Source organism: Cuculus canorus, chromosome 8 (genome assembly GCF_017976375.1).
Source record: "Cuculus canorus isolate bCucCan1 chromosome 8, bCucCan1.pri, whole genome shotgun sequence".
NCBI classification, from domain to species: Eukaryota; Metazoa; Chordata; class Aves; order Cuculiformes; family Cuculidae; genus Cuculus; species Cuculus canorus.
In genome coordinates this window covers 15974597-15999226 of record NC_071408.1, presented here as the reverse complement: position 1 = coordinate 15999226, position 24630 = coordinate 15974597, and positions in this window count along the sequence as shown.

Below are 24630 nucleotides of genomic sequence, written 5' to 3'. Positions count from 1 at the left end.
GGACCCACAGGACCAGCACACCTGTAGCCTGACTGTTGTTCTGCTCCCCAGGCAGTGACTCCTGGGACACAGGCACAGCAGTGACCACATGGGCTCTGCCAAGCCTGAATCCTAAAGCAGCTACAGGACCCAGGTGCATTTAGGGCTAGGTTATGACAACATCCTCATCATGGTCCCCTGAAGATCTCATTGAGTCTGCCAGGAGAAAAGCAGTGGAGTAACACAGTGTTGATGCCTGGGGGACAGACGGACTGTGCTGTGGCTGAGTTCTCTGCACACACAAAGAAGAGACATGGCAAGCCCAGCCACCACAAACTGCGGCACAGCCAGTGGGACCGATGGGCACCTGCCTCACAGGCAAACACCACACCAAGCGCCCCAGCAAGCTACAATGCTCACAGCTGGCAGCACCGCTCTCAAAATCACACCGCTTCTCCTGGCCTTGAAACTGCAGCACAAGACACAGCAATGGGCAGGTTAACCACCAAGGCGTCCTGACGGCCTTATCAGGGAGAAAACAAAAATAAAATAAAAAAAATCACAGTTCCTGAAGCTTGGAGTGAATTAGATATAGCAAAGGACTGGTCCCCAAGCAGATTCATGTCTCCTCCTGGGACCCTGCCCTCCACTGGAAGCACAGCCTGGGGCCTGGAAGAATTCCCAAGTAAAAAGCTACTCTTACAAAATTAAACATAAAAAAAAATTAAGTAGTAAGGATGAAAATAAAACTATGACAATAAGTGCTCAAAAATTAAATAAAAATCAGGTATATGAAAATTAAGAAGTTCAAGAATTTGAACATACATTCTTACTGAAATAGCTGAAACCAAAGCCACCATTTTTTGCTTTGGTTGTCATATAGAGACACATTCTTTATAGTGAGTTTCATGTCAGAAATGCCTCAGATTTTTCCTATAACTGATTGTAACTACCAGTTCTGTGTGCTATTGTTATAATAATTGGAATTATTATTTCTATTATTATTTCTATTATGAATGCACAGAAAACTAAAGTAACTCACAAATTAATTGGAAAAATGCATTTTAAAAGATTGGAAGCCAAATCTGAAATGACAGGCACAGGCAATACTCTCTGTGTGGCAACAATGCCGATCCCCACAGCTATGGATGCGGCGATTCAGAACTGTTTGTTCAGCAGTTTCCATGTCAAAAGCAGCTTAAAATATCAAGATTAGAGCTGGGCGAAAAACGTTCTGCCAAACCATTTCAGGTCTACGAATTCATTAGAGGTAGAAAAAAGCAGTAAAAGGAATCCAAACTAAACTTTTTCATTTTCTTTTCCCCTTCTTCCCAGTTTTGGAGTAGAGGAACGAACCCCCACCCGCCCCAGCGTCACTGCCCCGGCGCTTCGCCCCGCACCGCCCCTGCCACCCCCGCATCCCGCACCTCCCCTGCGGCTGCTCCACAGACCTCGCAGCCTACACCTCCCCATCACCGACCTGCATCCCGCATCTCCCCTGCGGCTGCCCCGCAATTCCCGCATCCCCCCTTCGGCCGCCCCGCACCGTCAGAAGGAGGCGCAGCGCGGCCGCGGGACCCGCCGGGCTCCAGCACGGGCGGGAGCGGTCCAGCGCAGCGCCGCGCACTCCCGGCCCCAGCTGGGAAAGGAACGCTGCCCGCGGGCGGCTGCGAAACAGCCCGCGCTGCGCGGGAGGCACCTGGCATCCCGCTGAGATCGTCGAATCCGACCTCAAACCCATCCCCGCCGACCCCACCGCTACAGCGCGTCCCCGAGCACCACTGCCTCGCGGCTTTTGAATCCCTCCGGGGACGGGGAGTGCAGCGCCTCCCGGGCAGCCTGTCCCGCGGCTCGACCACCCTTCCAGAGAAAGGCATTTTCCTAACAGCCACTCGAAACCTTCCCCCGCACTACTTGAGACCGTTTCCTCTCGGCCTTAATAGGCGTCTTTACTGAAGCTTAAAATATTACGGGAGAAATGGTGTTTTGTAGCGGCAATGTAATCAGAAACTCTCGGTAAAAATAGATACCGATAATCACTGCTATAACAACATTAATTGCGAGGCTGTTTCCAGCAGCATTCCCTCTTCCTTTCAGACCGGGTGAGAGCACAGTGCTGATGTTTTCTGTAAAATTCATTTCCCCTGCACCTGAACACAAATCACCCATCGTTACCAATGAAAATGAAAATGTGAACGGTGGCTGAAATAATTAAAAAGCAGCAAAATCTTTGCTGACTCCTTCAAACTTCTCAGTCCAGAGCAGCCGCAGGTCTGAACTCCCCTGTGGCCGGGCTTGGCAGAGCCTGGTGGCTCTTCCAGTCTCCTCTCTGGGTGTACAACACGCCTCCAAGAACACAGCTGGCTTCCCAAGCAGCTGTTGGGCAGGGAAATGCTGCATGGCCGAGCAGAACCAGAGCCCCAGCTGTGAGCAGGTGAGGAGCGTGCCGGCACACCGGACATATGGAGTGCCAGGTGGAGAGGCTGGGCTCCTCACAGCCTCCTTCAGCCACAAAGAAGGGAGAGGTGGAAGAAATTACCAAGCAGCAATCTCTGAAAAACAAATGAAGACACTTCTCACACTGCATACGGTTCTCCTGGGGAACTCATTGCTGGTGTGGCTCTGGATGACAAATGCTCTCAACCTCGGTTTGGAAAGGGGCTACTCGTATTCTCTTCAGGAATGCATCTCAGGCTGTCAAAAGTGCGGACAGAGCCCTCAGAATAGGCTTCTCCGTTATCAGAGCACAGGGTCCTTCTGGAGGGAAATACACAATTCCCTCCATGGCCAGAAAAAGAATGAAGGATAAACCAGGAGCATTACATGGCGCAAACATAGGGGATATTTTTTTTTGTCCACCAAGCTCACAGAACTTTTGCCTGACATTAACAGGGAGAGCTTGGAATTTTTCTGCTATGCTGGCAGACAACTCCGTGTGCCACCACCAAACAATGCAGAGTCGTTAACAGTGCACATCTGTCCTAGTTACCGGAACACAGTGCCAAATCCAACCCTGAGCACTGCCGGAGTCAGAGTGAGGAACAGTTCCACAGAGACAGAGCCTGAGGTCTGTACCAAAACTCTCCTTGTGCTCAGCTCAGTCCTGGAGTGAATTGAGGATAGATGGCAGTTTCCAATGGGATATCAAGGTGTAGTTACTAAGAATGTACAACTGGAGTGAGCAGAAGCAAATTGCAAAGAGAGTTTACTAGGTCTATAAATAAACACAACTGCTAACACAAACAATTATATCCAATCATGGCAAGAACAGCAGACAATGGATTGTTGCATTGTCTCATTCTTACTATAGAGAGCAGTGTGACCTTGAGGGATTTTAATAAATCAGCTTCTGATGACAATACCAGTAAATGAGAGCAGAGCAGGTTTGTGAGCATAGCTGAGGCCCAGGATTTGGGAGATAGATTGATTTCTACTTTTTGCTTTCCTGTAGATTTTGTGTGTGACTTTAAATATATTCCTCATTTCTTGGTGTTGCATTATTCCCTTCTTCCAATATGGTGAACTACAGTTGGCCTTTTAACATGAGCTTTACTCTCAAAAGGTGATGCCAATGCACGCAAAGCAGCAGGCAAAACACGTGCTAATAACACCCATGGTACCAGACACCTTGGCCTTACCCAGGTCTCTTGCGCTGGCACAGTGCTCTAGGAAGATGTCTCGGAGCAGAGTTTGGGGTGGCTGCTTCACAAGCATCAGGTATCAGAACTTCTCAAAGAGGTCTCTGAAGTGGACTCTTAAAAGGGAATCGAAAGTACAGTCTTACCTGAGGAAAACCTGCAGGTTAGCCCGAGCTGCCAGTGGTTGGGATGAGACACCACACATGCCAGCTGGGAAACCCCCAGGCCACGCAGAAGACACTTTATCAACTTCAAGGTACTCTACACTGCTACAAACCATAGCACTGCCTTCACATTGGGACACAGGCAGGGAGCACGGCACTGGGACAGAGACACAGAGCAGCTGCTGACACGTGAACAATTGACAGGTGATGACACTGAGGTTTCTGTTGCTTACCCAGGAAAATACTAGCTGGAGTTACAGACAGCTTTTCTTGCAAAGCTTACTAGATGCCATCCTGCATGGACAAAACTTAACCCAGAAAAATCGAGCAGTCAAACATTTGCAGGTATTAGGGACTGAGCTGCAAAGGGCAACTGATGCTCAGATACCCAGACTAACACTGTGATCCTTATTATCAGCCATTCACTGTAAATGTAAATACTGCGAGCCTACACTTTTCACACTGTATTTCTACTCAATACTTGCCAAAGTCTGAAGCCAAAATGCTGTCAAGACTCTGTTCTTTTCATTTGTGGTTGTTTGAGAAAGAATCTGAGGGAAAAACATGACTAGGACTCCTTTAAACAAACTAAAAAATTATGCACTTTTACAAATGAATAGAAGAGAAACAGTGAAAGGAAATGTCATCAACATCCCAGGATCCCAGCAGTTACAATCCTCTGGTAACCCTACAGCTGCATCCAAAGCAAGTGAGCACGCTGCAGGCAGGGTCACTGAAATGATAACTCCATTCCTCTTGGAAGTTTACATCCCAATCATGTCTTACATGCCCTACGCTCCGTGTTCTGCAAAAGGTAAAAGAAAACCCAGCCATGTGTTCCCATTTTAACTACAAACCCAGCCGTTTCAACCCATTCCTGGATGACTTAATCATGCTGGGAGACTGAGCAAAGATGACAGATGAATGTGAACATCTATTACTGTGAAACTTTCCGCTGAATGACTATGAACTCCTGCTACAAACACCCAGGGGATCCAGGGAGGCTTGGTCGTGCTTCAAGACTTTTGTAGTCCTTTGCATTCCCATAGAAGCTGCATAACTTACTCTATTTGATATATTTTTCCTTAGAAAACCTCCAGGAGGTACAACTGAGCACCATTTTGCAGAGCATGAATTGAGGGCACACAAGAAGCTGTGCCACAGGTGGATACTGAATCTTGACGTCTAGTCTTTGGCTTGTTCACCAAACACAAGCCCATTCTCCACACATAATCTGTGCCTGAAGGCACGTACAGTCCAGCAAGAAACAGTAGAAAAGCAGAGGCACAGAAATGTTTAAAGCTGCCCTCTGGCCATAACCATCCGTGGTCCAGCTCATGTTACACTGACGTACAGTGTGGCAGTGTCCTGGCTAACAAACAAACCTCCTTCTAAAGAAAGACAGCGGCAAGAAAGCAAAGGGTGATTTTGATCTTATTCAGAATATTCCATCAAACATCCATTACCCCTATATTGCAACACTCAGTGTGAAACTGACATCTTATAGAAGGTTTGGAATGTCCCACACCCTTCTCCTTGGGACGATAGAAGACGGCTCTCTATTTCATCACTCAAACCAAAGCCTATGGGTTCGGAGGTATTTAATCTCTCTGCAGTGTGGCTGAGCTTTTTCTTTACCAATGATGACTATTCAATAAAACTTTGTAACTGCAACTTCATATCCACAAAATAAATCAATTTGAACTGCACAGTCTAAGTACGTGAGCATTCTGGCAATGAACTGAAAACAGATAGATTCCTGTTTATGGCTCCATGGCAGTGAAAATGCTGACAAACTGAGGAAGATTTGTTCATAAAGTAAGATCTCACACCAATACTCATATGGAAATGATTTTTTCAAAACACTGTGGTATTGCAAACCCAGCCCAATAAATATCAAGATCATAATAGCATAGTTCATCATGGCATCTCCTGTTAAATTCAGTTTATTCAGCATTTTTGACTGCCAGGTCCCTATCTGCTTTTCAGTGTTAAAAGTGTACGTTAACAACTGAACAAGAGAGTCATCCTCAGTCACTACTAATTATTTCTCTTGGTGCTAAAACACGGGAATTAGGCTATATCCTCCCAATATAGCTGCAACCTTACCTATAGAACAATTGCCTAAATACCAACCCAGAACATGGCTACTTCCGATAACAAAAAAATAACAGAGAGATTTTATCTGTGTGTTTGTTTATTAACACAAACATAAAAGCTCATCTTTGCTACAGGACACTAGGAAGAAAAAATTGGAATCAACAGTGGGAAAGAAAATAAGGTTCAGTTGTGCTGTTATTGACAGTAGTGCACACGTAGCCTTACAAAATCTGCGTTAAAGAGGAACTATTCACACTTGAATCCAGCAGAGACTAATTACAGGACTTGGCACACCTCTTCCACCTTCCCCATTTGAGAGCAGAGGGAACCTGGAGATTCATAAGTGCTTCTCAGCAGATGACAGTTCACATTGTCACTCCAGTCTATTTGGGGACTGCGTCCTATCACTAGGAGGGGAACACGGCTGGGTCAATAATGCTGTCCCAGGGGCTCAAACTCGGCTCCTCGTTCACTCCCTTTAACTCTGCAAACAAAACTGATAAAAAAAAATCCATTTCTGCATGGAACGTGTATTACAGAGAGGCAAGAGTGAAACAAAGAAATCTAAGACTTACGGAAATACTTCCTTAGATAGTGCTTTGCTGAAGTGATTTTCTGGATTACAATCTTCCATCAAAATCAATACCCTAAGCAAAATATTGTTACCACAATGAGTTCCCCAGGGACGTGGTCATGGCCCCAAGCCTGTCAGTGTCTAAGAGGTCTTTGGACAACGCTCTTAGATACGTGGTTTAACTTCTAGGTTGCTGTGTGCGGAGTCAGAAGTCGGATTTGATGGTCTTCACGGGTCCCTTTCAGCTCAGGATGTTCTATGATTCTACACATGTTGTTGGGCAAAGATAAAAGGTCAGTTTAGAAGGACATACAGTCATCTTCTTGAGAACCTGTTGGAGCTGCACTGGGTATTTTTCTGTCTAGAGACAAAGCCTTGATCAAAGGCATACAATTAACTTATTAGGCAGAAACAATTACAAAAAAGTCCTGAGTGAAGGCTAAACTTAGTCCACTTGGAGTTTAACTAAATATAATACAGTGATGAGCAAAAGCAGCCAAGGAAAAAGACGCTCCAATGTCTCTACCCATTCATCCAGTACTGAGCAAGGTATGAAAGCTGACCACGTTTAGGTGGTTAGGAGGATCTAGAGCCTGACTGAGCATGCTTGAAGCTATCAGATACACAAGCAAGGTAGGAAGAAGCACTGCACTCCTCATTGTACTCTCAGTTTTTGCACTGGGGGAATTTTTCAGCCGTTACCACACCAAACATCCTTTTGGCTTGCTCACTCTTATACAAGACATTTTATGTTTTCAATGGTTCCTAATCCAGAAAAGGACTTAAGCATATGCTTAACCTTAAACACATACTAAAGTCCCTTTGGAACAAAGAGGGAAGCGCATGCCCTGGCTTAAGAATCAGTGTCAAAGCAGGGAGAATTATTTGGGCAGTTTGGGAAGCAGCTTTGTGGTTTTGCTCTTCCCTACCTTACACTGAGACATAGGCACTGGTTGACTCCCCACAACAGGCTGTGCAGGGAAGCGGAGGAGTCACTACCCCAGGAGGGTTTTAAAAGGCATATGGATTTGGCACTTAGGGACATAGTTTAGTGGTGAACTTGGCAATGTGAGGTTAAAGGTTTGACTCTATGATCTCAAAGGTCTTTTCCAACCTACATGATTCTGTGATTCACTGAGCCATCCCACAGGGCCAGCAAGGCTGTGCACCACTGCCACTGCAGAGAGATGGCTAAAACCCAACCTACAGTCCTCTGTGAGCAGCATCATGAGTATAACTTCAATACCATGTTACTTCTGCTGTGCATTTACCGCAGACTGCAACGGCCCAGGAAACTCTGAGCAGAGTTCACAAATACTCAGGGACAAGGACTACCTGCTCTTTGAAGACTGGAACCACATGATTTCCAGTGAACCTAACCTATGAAAACCATCAATTCTTTCTCTGTTAACTGGAAATATGCCTTTACTATATTTCCCACTCATTGAGCTCATCACTGGGCAAGGGGATGGTACCATACCATGGCAAAAGGAAATCCCAGAAGCAAGAGGAACCAGCTGTGTCTGGTGAGCAGGAGACATCAGCTTCGTCTGTAGCAAGAAGAGGTTGGTTGCTGCTACCAAACAATTTGTATGTGTGACTGAGCAAAGAGTAGAGGACTTCTTAGACATCTGGGGAGCCTCAGAATGACGCTATAGTGACAACTAGGTGCTAGCACATCATGGCCACAATGAGCAGAATTCAGCTTGTTAAAGCCCTGGTAGCAGTGGGGGTCCTGGATATGCATTTTTCTATCAAATGTAGTTCCACCATCTAATTAATTAGAAAATAATTAGCCTAAATTTTGGCAGATCTTCAAGTGGTTGCAGCTTTCTATAGTGAATAAGGTTTTCTAACAGCTCGTTGCTGTCTGTGCTTTCACTAAATATGCAAAGTAAAACATGGGCAAAGACCAGGATTAAATCAGGGACTTAGAAGCATCAGGGGTGGGCCAGGGCTAAGCACCCTCCAGAGACCCACCCACAGATGTGGACAGTTAGGGATCAATCAGTTCTTCTCCATACATTGTGGCAAACACTTACATGCCCCACAAGGGGCCTTGTTGACTGATAAATACCAGATTGCTTCAACACGGCTGTTCTGGGGCTTAAATTTCCTGAAAAATGCAGCTTTTACTAAAGATAATTAAGCATTATTTTCTTTGGGGTGAGTCACTGAGCTGCATCAGGTACTGGTTTCACATGTTGGAAGATCGGTATGATGATACTGGGAAATATAATCATTTTTATTACCAGAGCAAGAGCAAGGGCAGCAAGTTCTTAAATTTTAAGATCTTAAATTTCTCAACAAACATCTTATTACTCCCATATTGACAAAGCAGAGCCCCAAACACGTTCATTTGTTACTCAGGGCTCCTTGGGGAATATTGAAATAACTATTCTTCCATCCCACTTGCTTGATACTACAATTCTGCAGTTCACCAGTTCAAGACAAATTCATACTGACTTCAGGAAACTATTAGGATATTTTAGCCAATTGTCTTGTAGCAAGGATTAAACTCCATCCTCAATGCGGTTTAAGCATCCATTCAAGCACGTTTTGAGGAACACCACACTGGAGAAGCTGAGATTCACAAGCAGTCTTGTAAAAGAAAATTTTGCACCGCCAATAGAAGTCTGTTGAATTGATCAAAGACTTTGCTGCCTTTTATTCAGTAGAGCCAAATCTTTGTCACCTTTTCATCACCAAAGGCAGGATTGACCTCCAGCCATTCAGAGGAAGGAGACACTGCTAATTTAGGGTACATCCACCTCAAACACAAAGACAGTTCTCCTGGGTTCTAGTTCACATATTGAACGCTTCTGGAAGAGTGATGTGGAGATGTTATGCCGAAGTGGATGCATCAATAATTGGGCTTTTATTTCAGTTAAGATTGTTAGCTAATTCACTGGCAGATGGAGGCCCTCTGGGTTATAGATACACTACAGTCCAACTCCTCACCTCAAACGCTGCACCAAAGTCAATGAAATCAGCTAATTAACAGCATCTGAAAATCTGGCCCTCCAATTTGCCTTTCTGTTTTTAGTTTCACTTTGTTGAGTTTCTATTAATTTCAAGATCGTGTGCCTCTTGCAAAGAAAAAAAATCTGCCTATTAAAAGGAAATAAAAGCCTTAGGCATCAAAAACCATCAAGCAGCCCTTCACAGCTTTGCAGAGGCTCTGCTGGAGCATTTTACTGTAATTTGTTAACACATATTTCATTCCCTGAGAAGAAAGCCTCTCACTTTGGTGGCTAAATATAGCTCAGATCTATAAAAACTGTGGCAAATATGCTAAATCCAAAATAACAACAAAGGAGATTCAATTCATTGAGATTTTCTGAAATTTCTGTGGAGCGAAGAGTTTTCTAGGAAAATAATTATAATATTATGAATAATGGTTATAAAAGGTATGAAGACATACAGAAGAGTTAAATTTCTTGTGGAAAATTATTATCTCTAAAACTTGATCACCTACAAGATATATCTATGTCTGTGACAAAGCTTGTCAAATGAATCTAATCAGTTTCCTGAAGAGGAAATCACAAGAATTTCTCAAGGGGTTGGTTTCTAAAGTTAACTTTTATCCCTAATACCTGCAATAAATTATTTTAACCACTTTCTGAATTCCAAGCTTCCACAAATTATCCAAACCATGCTAGTGGAATAAAACACTTCAAAGCTTATCATTTATATGGAATGTTTTGATTATTTCATTCAACTAAACTTACACAGGGAAAAAAAGGAAAAGAACAAAACAAAACAAGAGAAATCCTGCATTGCTTAAAGCCACATTCTCCTAGTTTCAGCACTTGTCTTTGTCTTGAGTTAAAGCTATGCTTATTACCTTGAAACGATAAACTCGAAGTTTAACATATTTGGGCTGAATTTGACTTAGAGTCTTGGCAACATCCCTGGTAGGTTATTATCCACAGCCTTTTTTGGCTTTCACAGATCTAACAGTGATTTAAAGCTCCATAGACAAAGCTAGTGCCACTGAGATAGCCCAGGTATATTTAATTTTACATAAAAGCACAAAACACTTGGCTGCCGCAGCCTTGCCAAGTGTTTCCCATTCCTCTACGCTGAAACTCACTGTTAGTACTTGGAAGTCCTTCTGTGATGAAGGCAGGTGCAAAAAGGAAGGACAAATGGGTCATGAATTTCTAAATAAAACGTTGGATTTTCTTGAAGATGCATATGCAAAGGACACTTACTGGTAGGAGGGACTTCCTAAAAACATTTTTCTTGCTACCATCTCATTTGGGTATGAACTTTGCAAATCCAAAGTGTGTGTTACAAAGCCTCTGCTGTTGAGAAAACAAGTCATCTTACTAGCGTTACCTGATTTCTCAACATTTCTTTGCCTCTGCTTTCCTTCTCAGCTCCTCAATTGCAAACCCTGGTCTCAGTGCTGCCTGGTGTTTTCTTGGCCCCACATAGGTCACCGTGGTAAACGAAGTATTTACTAACAGTTACCGCACAGCAATGCCCAAGGCAGTGCCTTATTCCCATGAATCTAAAGCAGGAAATGATTTTTGAAGTGTTGTGGCATCTCTCAAAGCAATTTGGTGGTGTCAGCACTGCATATTCTATTGTTTTCTCCAAACCTTGATAAGAGCTCCAATAGTTTCAGTGAAAATTCCCTGGAGTACATGTCTGACAGCACAGAAATGTAATTTAAACACTGTTAGCTGATCACACATCATTTGTGAGAGAACTCTAGATGAAGTGATAGGGCACTACTTGCGAAGTGAAAGCCAACTTCTGCCACTAATCATAAAAATATAATTGTACAAATGTTCAATACAGATTCTAGTAGACAAAGGAGAAAATATCCAGACTGTAATCCCATTGCAAAGCCTGGGTGGAGGTACACACCACAGTCCAGTGAGCAGAGCTGCTGCTATAGGCAATGCACCATCCCCAAAACACCACATCAGTCATTGCAAGCCCATCACAGCAAACACTGCTTCAAGCAGATCTGTGTTACGTCTGGTTGGTGCAGGCAGTGACTGCGGGTAACCTACAAACTATCCACTGTGCTTAGAAGCCCTTGAGACCGGGGATACAGAAGAGCCATCTGAAAGCTCAGGCCAGTGATTAACAGATGGCAGAATTGCTGTGTCCTAACAAAACCACAGCACCAGGCCCTCGCCCCTCCACTGTGTGAGCCCTTAGGTGTGTTTGGCCTTGCAGTGCCCAGTCCTGTCCCCTTGGTGTACACGGAACCACCGGGGACGGAGCACAGCCCCGTTTGCCCAGGCTCTCCCGCAGAGCAAGAACGCCCACAGCCATTCACTTCACAGGGGGAAACCAGCACCTCGCCCTTACTCTTGCTGTTCTCTTCAGTGTGCTTTCTACAGAAATGATTGTAATTTCACATCACAGGGATCACAGACACAGCACCTTTTATGCAAATATTAGGCAAGGTTCACACCACCCTACATCTGAACCTGCAAGCACAGCTCTTACTCCAGAATGCCTAGTTTGAGTTATTTCATCGAATTGGCAAAACACACACTAGCATGCAACATACAAAGGCAGCCAAAAGAAGTATCTACAGAAAAGATATGCAAACTAATTTTCACTCATGGCAAAACTGAAGAAAATCCCAACTCCCAGAGGAGGCATATAGAATGACCAGTTCCAGAAATAAATTAGTGTTTCTGTTTGCATGGTGTGCTCTGTATACTCACATTGCTTGCCAAGACTTTTTAGAGAAATGTTTATTTAAAAAAATATGCTGATTCATCAGCACTGATTTTTTATGTAGGGAAAAGAGTTGGTCATGACAAATTGCCAGTTTCAATATCCAATTCAAAATCACATTTCAATAGTCTAAATTAAAAGTTCTGATATTTTGTTCAAAGCAAGTTTTTTTACTATGAAACTATGATTTTTATAGTAAAAACATGATGTAAAACAAAAAAAAAACCCCAGAATTCAGCACAGAATATTTAAAAACATTCCAAGCACATGGTTACAACTGACTGTCTTAATTTTTTTCTTTTCAGCAGTTCCTCACATCCTAATCTTACATCCAGAAGTCTATATAGTGGACTTTTCTCATCCTTTTTCCCCTGCAATACTCTTCTAAGTACCATTGATAGCTGTCAGAGCTTCCCATGAGTACAGCTCGGAGCCGGGCAGAGGGCTTGTGCTGCAGTGGTCAGGCCAGACTCTTGGCAGCAGTCCTACCTCTGCGTGCGACACATCCAGTACCTGCGCTGACTACGGCGCTCCTTACGTCATCCTCTGCTAATGTTCTGTCACAGCATGGCACACACGAGGCAGCACTCAGAAACCTCCTCTGCAAGTGAAAAGGAGAGCATATTTCACCTCCCTCAAGCACTTAATTTGTTCACTTAGTAACAGCTGTTTGCCGTATGATCATTGATTAACATTTACTCCTTCTTTCTCACTTTCATCGATCCTGGTCTCCCCTCCCCACATGGAGGGTCAGCTGGGCTTCCCAGGGAGACTTTTTTCCCCTGGGGTGGCCCATGGGATGGCTTGTGGCCACTTGGAGCCTGCAGCAGTGCTGGAGGAAAGGGTCCTTGCCTCCACCATTCTTCCTAGGGGTTAGAGGCAGCAGGCACCAGGCAGCTGCTCTGTCAGCACCGACACATCCACGGTGCTGGAGTGCTTCTTGGCTCCTTGCTAGCAAGGAAATGGGCACCTCCAGACATTTCAAACACAGGGGCAATTGTACAAAGTGGTTCAGACTTTGTAAAATTACGCTGGGTTATTAAACACTGTGCAGCATGTGTTGGCCCAAACCAGCAGCAGTGGCAGCCCAAGGACAAAGCCGAGACTAGACGGTAATTTACTTCTACATTTTAATCAAGAAGAAAGACCTAATCAGCCTTTCGTATAACACCGCACTAAAACAGCATCATGGATGCTCTGACAGCATTTGCCAAAGTTTCTTTCTACAACTTTGCTTTAAACAAAACAAAACAAACAAGGAAAGATGCATGAGATATGTTTGCAGGTCCAGGTTTCAAGTCCATTAAACTCCTGCTGCATTAAAATCCTCACATTTCCTTACTCAGCAGAGCAGGGAAGAACCCTTTGTTCATGGGGAAAATGACAACTGGGATTTACTTATTCATCCTCACTGTCTATGAGACAGCCCACCGACACAGCAGACCTACTCACCCTGGAATACACACGCCTGGTAAGGACTCTCCCACATGATACATACTGAAAGACACCCTTTGCTACCCACAATGACCAAATGTTAGAAAAAAAAAAAAAACACATGAAGGAATTAAAATAGAAAAAGGCAGTAGGATAGAAAGGGTATCCAGTCCACAAGATACACTTTCAAACTCTAACAAACATTTTACTCTCAAAGGACAGCAATCTGGAAAGCTCAGGACATTATGTAAGGGACATAGTCAACAGAAGGATCATAAAGTTAAAAAGTCTCTGTTAATCAATGACAAATTTAGTACTTGTTGCTACAATTACAAAGATAATAGTTCCTTTATGTCAGTGCCTTTGGTTTTGCAGCTGTAAAATAGCTTTGAAATTCAGCATTTCAAGTAACAGAAATTAATAGGAGGTCATTTCTACCAGAGAAATTTTAGGGGCCCATCCTCTCTAATCATCATTAAAAACTAAATCCACAGGAGAAGAGGCACTTTACTGATTGTCAAGTGGAAGCTATTATTCATTTGATGAAGCTCTTGGCACAGTGCCATTTATTCTGCTGTAGAGCCTGCTGGTTGCTCTACTTCATCTCATGCAATCAAGGTTGTTTCTGCCTGCCAAGAGTTATTTATAGAGTGGAAAAAAAACCCAATATGCTCTCTTGCTTCAAAAACAACTTTGAAACTTTCTAACTGAACAACTGCTTCCCTGCTCCCCGGCATTCTTTTCTTTTAAGCCCCATTTGTACAAAAACAAAAGCGCATTCCTTGATTTCATCTTCCCTAAAACATGACAATTCCCATGCCATGCACATTTTCATTGAGAAATCACCTAATTTGCTCAAGTTATGATTCTGCATAGCCACATACCCGCCAGACCAGCTCTCTTGCCCCCGCTGGCATCAAAAAGGATGTGTGGGAGAGGCACCTCCTTTGAGAATCATCTTCCCTGATATAATTCACCTGTACCCATAGGATGGGGAAATTCTGTTGGTGATGGGGACACTTTGCCTGTCCTTACCAAGCTGCCAGCATGAGGAGGTGGACAAGGCATTTGGGCTGAGGGAGGATGAATTTCTATCCCAAGGCTTGCTTCTTCATTATCCAGATCATGTGCAATCTTTACACCCATGTAAAGTCTAACACTGGACTGTGGACTTTGCATCCCTTTCCATGCACAAATGAACATAAATTCCTAAGCAAAAGTTCCAAGCCTGTTTTGACCTCAAGGCCAGTTTAAATCAGAAATCTTGACATTCCTGAACTGAAATAGATTAAATCAGAAACAGTCTTAAAGCATATGTAGTAAAACACCTCTAGTGTCAAGTTTGTATGTGAACACAGGACCAGCACTTTAAGGTTTCTGTCATTTTTAAGAGTTCTGCACAAAGCTCAGACTGAACACCTTAGAAAGAGGAGAAAGTAAATTTAATGTGCATTAAGAGTAGAAGTCTCACAAATGCTCAAGAAGCAGAACTATTGGTGTGCAACTGAGTAATTCTACAGCTGAATTCCAGTTTATTCAGCTCCATGAAACAGAAAAAGCATGGCCATTTTCACTCTAGATAATATTGGTAATCCTCCATTTCCAGAATGATTAACCAGTCCCTTTAAACAGCCAGGACTATTCTGAGTTTAGTCATTGCAGTTCTGTTACCTTTACTCACACAGAATACACCTTATTCCAGGAGTGTTTTCTCTGATTTCACACAATTATTCCCTGAATAACCTACCTATCACTGGTGTGCCTTTCCCTTTGCACTTTACGACTTCATTCATAATAAACAAAGCACAACCCCCCTGCATGAGTCTTCTTCACCCCTAAAGCAAAACTCAGGCTGTTCCCTAATCCTCTGCACATACAGTCTCTCTCCAGTGCCTGATTTACTGATCTGGAGGGGTGATAAAGGAAAGGCAGGGACAGGCTCAGCGTGTGCAAGCAGCAACGGGATCAGTGCAGCAGCTCCTCGGGTACTCAAAGCTCACAGATTTTTTGTTTGGTTCGTGAACTCCCTGTGGAGACTAACAAAGATGATTAAACTGGCCTGGTGTCTAAGCTTTTATTATTATTACTCTTTCATGAACCTCATAGACAAAAAGCAGAGATCTGATTGCAGATCATCATTTTCTGAATGAAACACCAACCAAATGCAGAAGTGCTGTTTTCTAATGGGTTATGTTCCTTTCCTTTTGACTGATATAACATTTGATATAGTTTAGTGGACTTTTAGTTAAACAGAATTCATAAGACATACAGAGAGATACTAATAACCAACTGCTATTGCAAGACTGCCAGGAAATCCCTTCAGTAAAGAAAGTATTGAGCAACTGTTAGCCAATTTCCCAGGGATTTTATACATAATAAACAAAGTACATTAGGAACTCTTGATTTAACACAAAAAACCTGAATTATGCATTTGTGTAATGACAAGTACTGTAGGCAACATTTACACATTTATGTAAATTTTATGTAAAATCCAGTTTTCATGTGGTGAAATACCCATCACCCATATAAAATACAGGATCATTCCAGAGAAGAATTTTTCAGCCAGTACAACCTTCTGCTGCATGGTAAGCACAACACAGCCCGATCGAAAAACATGCTGTTCTAAAATAATCAGCAAAACTATTGTTCTAAGGAGTATGTGAAAAAAGATGTATAAGTCACTGGAAAATCATGTGTGGTTTGAGGATTATGTGTCCAAGCAGGTTTTCCCATTGGATTATATGCCAGACCTTGGACACCAAAATGGGTTATGCTGAAGAGCAAATATCAGTCATTAACTTTCCTGTGGTTTAATAATTACACCTCTTCCTGGGGATGTGATTAAACCACACACAGCCCTAGAAAACACAGGGAATTAAGTCAATATGTCTCAGAGCTGAAAAGTGAATGTGTATAGTGAAAAAAAAAGCTGGATCAGATGGCTGGATGTATATTTTCAAGGTCTGTACAGCAGTGCAACACACGAATGCAATAAGAATAACATCATTCCCAGATGTAGCGGCATTCTCCCCCTTCACAAGGGAAATGCAGCATTGCATTACGGAAAAACAGGAGGGCACCAATACCAGCAGGGACCTGGCACCCCACCGTAAGCCGGGCTCTTGGACTGGAAGGATGACTCCTTGCCAAATTATCTCAGTCTGCTGTTTGTTTCAGCACCAGTGCTGTGCTTTTATATTCCTTCCTGGAACACAGGCAAAAAGCACCTGAAAAAATCTGGCAGGGTACTGCTGCTTCTTCAGAGCTGAAGTATAACACCATCAAACTGAGGCCTGTGGAAAGAAACGGTGGGCACAAGGACAAGCTCTGGCACCCCACACATGTCTGGCTGAAGATGAGTTCAGTGTTTAGCTTCTCGTATTTTCTTCTGCTTTACTTTGGCTTTAGTATTACAGTGTTACAAACACTTCCAATCAAGACAGCATTACTACATTGCATAATGATTCATGGGGCACTGTAAGGTGATGCAAGCCACGAGAAATGGTATTTCTGAGGAACTGCATTAAACAAAGACTTTCCTATTTCTCCAATTTTTAACTGGAGTTACTCCAGGAAAGTCACTCCAGTTACTTCTGGGTGGGAGGTAAAAAAGGGGCGGGGGAAACAGTTTCTCTGTTTCTCTCCCTGCCTGTAAGACAAAGCTGTACAGCACCATCCCAATGGGACACTGGTACTGACCAAAGCATCTACAATGGAAATAATGAATGTAAAGTGTGATGTTGGCAGGAAGACCTTTCCAAACCCACTCTGACACTTGCCTAATCCTCCCCATGATTCTCTCAGCCCGTTGCTTTCCAGCCCACAGCCTTGCCTTTGGGACTGAAGCTCAGCTCAGAAGCAGGAGAGGTGTAGGTGGGTGGACCACGCATTCTCCAACAGCACCTGGCTCATGTTGGGCAGCTACACCACATTCCCCCAAGGAGAGCAGCTGGTGATTACTGGCCTAGTCTGAATCTCAACCGCTGACTCGCATATGGTGGGACTTTGTGAGGCTGCCATTCACGAAGCCATCCAATGCTTCTTAATCTGAGCAGAAGTTTTGCTGCTAAATGTGTGTGTGTGGACCTCAGTGAATGAAATTCTTAATTTTTTAAAATACAGGATTTACTGAAAAAAAAGTTATAGTAGCAAGTTTTCTTTAGAGAAAAAGAAAAGATAGTCAAGTGATACTTTCTCAGTGCATGGATTGAGTCTTCTCACTGTATTACTTTCCATTCTCCAGAGAAGAGAGCATTCATAACAGCTGGCAGAATTTGATGTAAGCAAAAATTAGCAAATTCAAACAGCTAAAAATTAGATATTTGTCTCTAAAAACCTTCCAGATTTATCAGAACCACCGTTAATATATAATAAAAATATCTCCAGGCTGAGCGCAAATTTCTAGGCAGGAACGGATCTTCTCCTAAGAACAATTTTTTGCCCACTGACCATGTTCTCTGAACACGTCTGGAGGGGATAGGAAGAGGACTTGTTTTAAAATCATTTGCAAGCAACAGTAAGGCAAAAAGGACTGGTAAAGTTTAGAAGGATACTGGCTCAGGAGGCCAAATTAATTTACTTTGATGAAGTAACATCAGGGAGGAATTTAAGACTAAAGCATTTCAGTTGTGAGTCATTTACGTTCCAATGCCACCATCTGGTTTTGGACATTCCTGTAAACATTACTGCTAAGGTCTGTGCTTCAGGGAAGAGTGTGGCAGTGTTGTGCCATAGCGGGTAATAGCAGAGTCCACTGGCTGGCCAAGGGTTATTTTCAGTTCCTGGGGCAGGGGAAATGACAAAAGTGACAAAGTTTTCATTTTCTTTAAACGTTTGGGGTTTTTTTTCCAATAGTTTTCAATAGAAATGACAAAAGTGACAAAGTTTTAATTTTCTTTAAACATTTTTTTTAATAGTTTTTGGGGGTTTCTTTGAAATACCCAAGGAGAAGACAATCCATCTTTCAGTCAGTTGAGAAATCATTTTCCACTCAGTGGTAACACCCCTAGAACTTAACCGTAAGTGACTATTCTCTGAGTAAACTTGTGCTGTAGTAGAGGATAAAAAAAGGAAGATGTTTCCTTCCAGAAAAATATTTTTAACAAATAAATTCAAACTGTTATAGCTAATTTCTTGCTCCACTTTCAGAAAAGTGCTCAGATACAGACTTGGGATATGAATGCACCTCACCCAGCACCTCTTGGCACCTGGGCTTGAAGGGGTCCTGCATGCCACTCACCATAGCACAGCCAGGACGAATTAATGCAGCAGACCTGGAGTTCACCTAGATGCTCCAATGACAGCAATTGAGTCACCAAAAGTCTCTGGGACAGCAGTTTTCTGAACCCAGGCACTACCACTCACACGCCTCTACAAAAACCATGAGCATTGGTGATGACCCCAGATACAGTCTGCATGGCCCCAGCTGCACATTTCTGGTTATGTAATGCCATAACAGTCCTGCATATCCTGGGGCAACCGGTCCCTCTGTGAGATCTCCATGGATGATAACACAGCTTGCAGAAGAGGCTGACAAGATCAGCACATCCAGCCCAATGACCATGTCACCCTCCTTTCCCTCAGCATGCTCCTTCTCACAGAACAACAGGCTGGCTGAGGTTGGCAGGGACCTCTGGAGATCTTCTGGTCCAGCCCCTGCTCAGGCAGGGACACCCAGAGCCAGTTGCCCAGTCCCATGCACATCTGTATTTTTAATATCTCCAAGGATGGAGACTCCACAAAGAAGGATCCTTCTTTAAGCAAAAGATGCGATGTTAGTCTGGGATGACCTGTCGTTGCTAAATTCGTGCTGTATTTGATCCCATTTGTCATTTACCCCCACACTTTTCATCATCCCTTCTAAACTAAATCTACTTCTGCTCTGTTGGCCTGGCTAACAGGCCAGCAACTGTCAACTACCTCGTCTGCACTCCTGCTCATTCTGCTCAGGAATTACCTGAGCACTAGTCCCTGATCACACAGTATTACCTCAAGCAGACTGTTTTACTAAAACACACTGCAGCAACCTGCTGGAGGGAGGTGGTGAGGTGGTGATTGCCTTTGCATTACTTGGGTTTTCTTGGTTTTTTTTAATCCTCCCTTCACTTAAACTGCCTTTATCAATACCGTCTCCCTCTGGGTTTTGTGCTCCTGACTCTGTCCTCCATCCCACCATGGGGCGAGGAGGAGTGAGCAAGAGGCTGGTAGGTTCTTACATCTTGACTGGGATCAACCCACCACAGACTGTCTCTAATCCAGGCCTTTATCCCTGTCTTTTTGTCTCATTAGCCAACCAGCATCTGCTTTCAAGGCTGAAATAATATTCATGGGAAATTTGGACAAAGGATTAGCTTATTACGATATCAGTTTATGATAACTTTTACTTCCAGTCTCAGTGCAGACTTGATTGATGAAAATCTGAATTTTCATCATAAAAATTTGGCTCACATAGTCTTTGGTAATCTTCACTTTATCTTGCACCTTTTATTTCTAAGGTGCAACTTTTTTGTTGGATTCTTATTTTTTCTTTTCTTAACAGGCTCCTTATTTATTCGTAGTGTCCTTTTGAGGTATTTATCCAGTTCAGTCTGGAGTCATTCCCCACAACATTTTTTCTCTGACTGCCATACAGATTCCAGGTAGTTTTTACACTTTTGATTTAAAGAAATTTCAAAGCCCTCCACACGCAAAGGAACCTGGAGACCAACAGAAGCAGAAATATCTGGACCCTGTAATTATTAGTTGCATTTGCTTTCCGATTCTTATCTGGAAAATTAAGAGTCTTCGACAATGATACAACTACCGGTATCACTTATCTCTCTAATAACACTGAAGAGATCATTCTCCATTTCCAAATCTAACCCTGAGGACCTGCAGCAGACACCCAGCACTACCCCAGTAAAGCCTCTTACATCATCCTTTCCCAAAATGATTTTGCCCCAGACTAATTCAGGTTTCTATACACATTAGCGCTTCTTTGTTCTCTGCAGTTACCAGGCTTACAGTGCGCAGCACTGTTCCAGATAAACACACATGCACACACTCCCCACAGGAGGAGAAGTTGCTACCACATCAATCCCAAGGCAGCTGCTCCTGTTTGAGCCACTCTCAGATATCTGCTTTGGATATGCCGGCTCTCGTGGCCACTGGAAACCACTGACTTCAAGTTGTAGGAGAGAACACAGTGAGTGGAAGAGTGAGAGGGCTCTCACTCACCCTTACCTGGTACTTATCACCAGCTGGCATTGCAACAACATTGCTGGCGAAATCAAGCCATGTGTAAAATTCAAGGCCCCCACTTACGTGACATGTAAGTAGGACTGAGAGTTCTTCAATATTTAGAAGATTTCTATTGGATTATTTTTATTTACAAAGTTCACTTATTGAGGAAAGATTTCATTGTGTCTTGATGTGTGCAACTATGCATGGAAGTAAATGGAAGAAATGGAAGATAATGCTGACAGTGGAAGCACTGATATGCATTATTTCATTGGTAGCAATTAGAAATATCTTGCACCAGATGCATCTGTCATGTCATTTATTTAATTGTAGGGGTTGCACCATGAGTGAAACAGATCACATCTGTAGAATCCCCGATGTGTATTTTTCATGCAATGATAAATATTATAATTAATCTTATTTGGTTTTGTATTATTCTCTCACATATCTGCTGTTTATAATAATTACTTTTGGACAAAGTTTAAATTTTCAGCAGTTGACAATTGCATTTATACGTCTGGGGAAGAGCATAAAAGCCAGGGCCAGTCATCCAGGAAGCTGTCTGGTGCAGACAACACAAAAAACTTCCCTGAGCATATGGCCCTGGATGACAAGGATGTTGTCCTTCAATACATTATCGAATCAAGAATATATTGCAGAGAGGTCTTCATGGATACTGAAAGACCTTCAACAGTACTGTAGACAGGCATTCTTTCACAAGACCTCCTGTCTTTAAGGACTTGGATCTTCAGAGTCATGCAGAATTAGAGAATTTTATAGAAATAGAGCTTTATGCCTTTATCTTTTATGCTATGAGACCTTACAGCAGCCTTCCAGTACCTAAAGGGGGGGCCTGCAAGAAAGCTGGAGAGGGACTTTTTACTAGGGCATGTGGTGATAGGACAAGAGCAATGGCTTTAAGTTGAAAGATAGTAGGTTTAGATTAGATATAAGGAAGAAATTCTTCACTGTGAGGATATGGGGCCATTGGAACAAATTCTCCAGAGAAGCTGTGCGTGTCTCATCCCTGGAGGTGTTCAAGGCCAAGTGGATGGAACTTTGAGCAACCTGATCCAGTGGAAGGGGGGCGGCAGGGGGATGGGGGTGTGTGGAACTGGATGATCTTTGACATCCCTTCCAACCCAAACCATTCTATGATTCAATGATTCAATGATTCTTTAAATGTTGAAAGTACGATATTTTGTGTAGAGAGCTGTGAAGATCATCCCCAATAAACCTCAACAAATCCAGTACTTAATGATAATAACAAAGCTCAGCTGTATGGGAAGTCTTCTTTTGTCTTCAAACCAAATCATAGAATCATAGAATCACTAGGTTGGAAGGGACCCACTGGTTCATCGAGTCCAACCATTCCTAACAATACCTAAACCATGCCCCTCAGCACCTCATCCACCCGTCCCTTAAACACCTCCAGGGAAGGTGATTCAACCACCTCCCTGGGCAGCCTGTTCCAGTGCCCAATGACCCTTCCCGTGAAACATTTTTTCCTGATGTCCAGCCTGAACCTCCCCTCCCTTATAATTTAACTAGCCTAAAGGCAGGCACTGAAGTCAGCCATAGGACACAATTCCAATCATTACTTTCCTTTCCCTTTCCTTTAAAACAAAAAAATGTCATCTATCTCTCATCTGCTTTCTCTCTCTTTCTGTTGCTCCTCTGGTGAGTCATCCCAGAACCCCTTGCCAAAGCCTCCAGCAACCACAGCAGACAGGAGTAGAGCTCCCTGCCAAGAGAAGTCTAAGGGACGCTAGAGAGAGCCTGAAGTAATGATATGTTGCATTGACAACTGACATTTGCATCATTATCAGCAGCCCAGTGTCACTCCTCAGCCCTACAAGTAACATAAAACATTAATAAGGGCAAAAGGCATTTGCAGGGCCTTTTCTCTTAAAGCCAGAAGGAAAGCCAGAGATGGAAAAGGGAATATATTTTGGGAAGACAGGAAAAGATGATCTCAAGCACCCCCTGCAGTCTATGGTTTTGGAACAAGGAAATGTTTTTTATTACATGTATTCATTCAAGGGCATAGCACAATGAACCCTAGTCCTTATTTGAATCTTTAAAAGGCATCAACAATATTTACCATGAATAATAATCATATGGTTCGGTGACTATGAGAACAGAGTCACAATGTCAAAAGAGACATCCTCTGCTACCACAAAACTGGAAACACAGGAAGAATTCTGTCCCGACAGTCCAGAAAGCCCTTACATTGATGACTTTTGCTGAAAATGAAGCTGTGTTGGTCTCCAGCTGCGGCAGCAGAAAACTGCAGGCTGGCAGCTACTCCTGCAGAAAGTCCAGGCTGCGTTCTCTGGAGCTCCACAGTGGAGCAGCACAGCACAGGCTGATGACAGGGACAGAAAACAGCAAGGAAGTTCTGCAGGCGGAAGGGAAAAAAGAAAGGAGGAGGAGGCAATCACACAGCTCAGCAGAACTAATCCCTTAAAATATAAAAGGATACAGCCAAAATTAGGCCATTAGATTTACCTGCCCTTGATACCGCAGGGTCTTGTAACAGGCAACTTTAAACCAGCAGGTTGTCCCAGCTAGCAAATTTCTCACCATTTCTCAACTGATTTAAAACAAGAATAAATACCACATGCAACTTCCATTCACTGGTTGTCGACTGAAAAGATAAACAGAAGGCATAACAGCTTGGGGTAATGTCTGGATACTCCTCCCAGAAATATACTCCTACTAAGGAGTTTAAAAAAAATTAGACTTTATATGGAAGCTTCATTTATGAGTAGTTCATAAAAGCTGGTAGACGATTAAACATATTTCTATCAACTGTTAATCAGTTCTTAGACTATTAGAGTTCTTTGGGGAAAAAAGGCTACCTATAGCCTTCTGTAAACATTCAGCTGGTGTGAGTGACAGTACCTACCACACGTGTTGCTCAGACTTGCAGTATTTTAACCTGCATTGGGAATTCTTCACCACCAAAACAGATGCAGAATTCTTTGGAGACAACATGGAAACTCCAGCACAATGGCCAGCCCTTGCCCATTACAAGAAGACCCAAAGGCAAACCATTCTATTTGATAGACTGGTCGATTAAAAATAAATAAAAATTATACCTATAATATAAATAAACAAATATTATAAATATAAACTATAAACAATTAGATGTATATTTGATAGAAACTTCATAAATGCATCATTTTTAGTGAAGATACTCATCTCCAAAGTTCCTCTGACCACTGAAGTAGAAATGCCATTTAACCCTTCTTGAGACCTTAGTGGACAAAAAAAATCCCCAAACCGAAATACTTCACTGAGTGTAAGAGTCAGTTCACACCCCTTATTATCTAAATCATAAGGACCTAAGGCATAAGCAAGGACATAACCCAGGAAGAGATTGCAGCTTAAATGCTTTGACTATAATAGGTGAGCTATATGTTGTATTGTCTTAATCTGAAAGAGACTGAGAAATTAAAATAAAGGCACATTTTCTGGTTCAAATTTCTAACAAGAAGCATACGTCTCTAAAATATAGTTGCATTCTCTACTGTCAGTGTCTCCTCTACCTGGACTGCCCTCACTGTCACCTTAATTTGCAAAATACCCACTTATCATAATTAATGAGACCACTAAGGTCACTACAGTGTTTATTAGAGGATGTCAGCTCTAACCAGCCATCAGGCCACACCACAACTGCTACATCCTCTAACTTATTATGCCAAATGGCAAGATTAATTTGCAGTCCCTGTCATCACATGTGAGGCATACACAGGTGAGGACTTGCAGTGACACACCACAGATGACACACATCTGCATTTCTTCT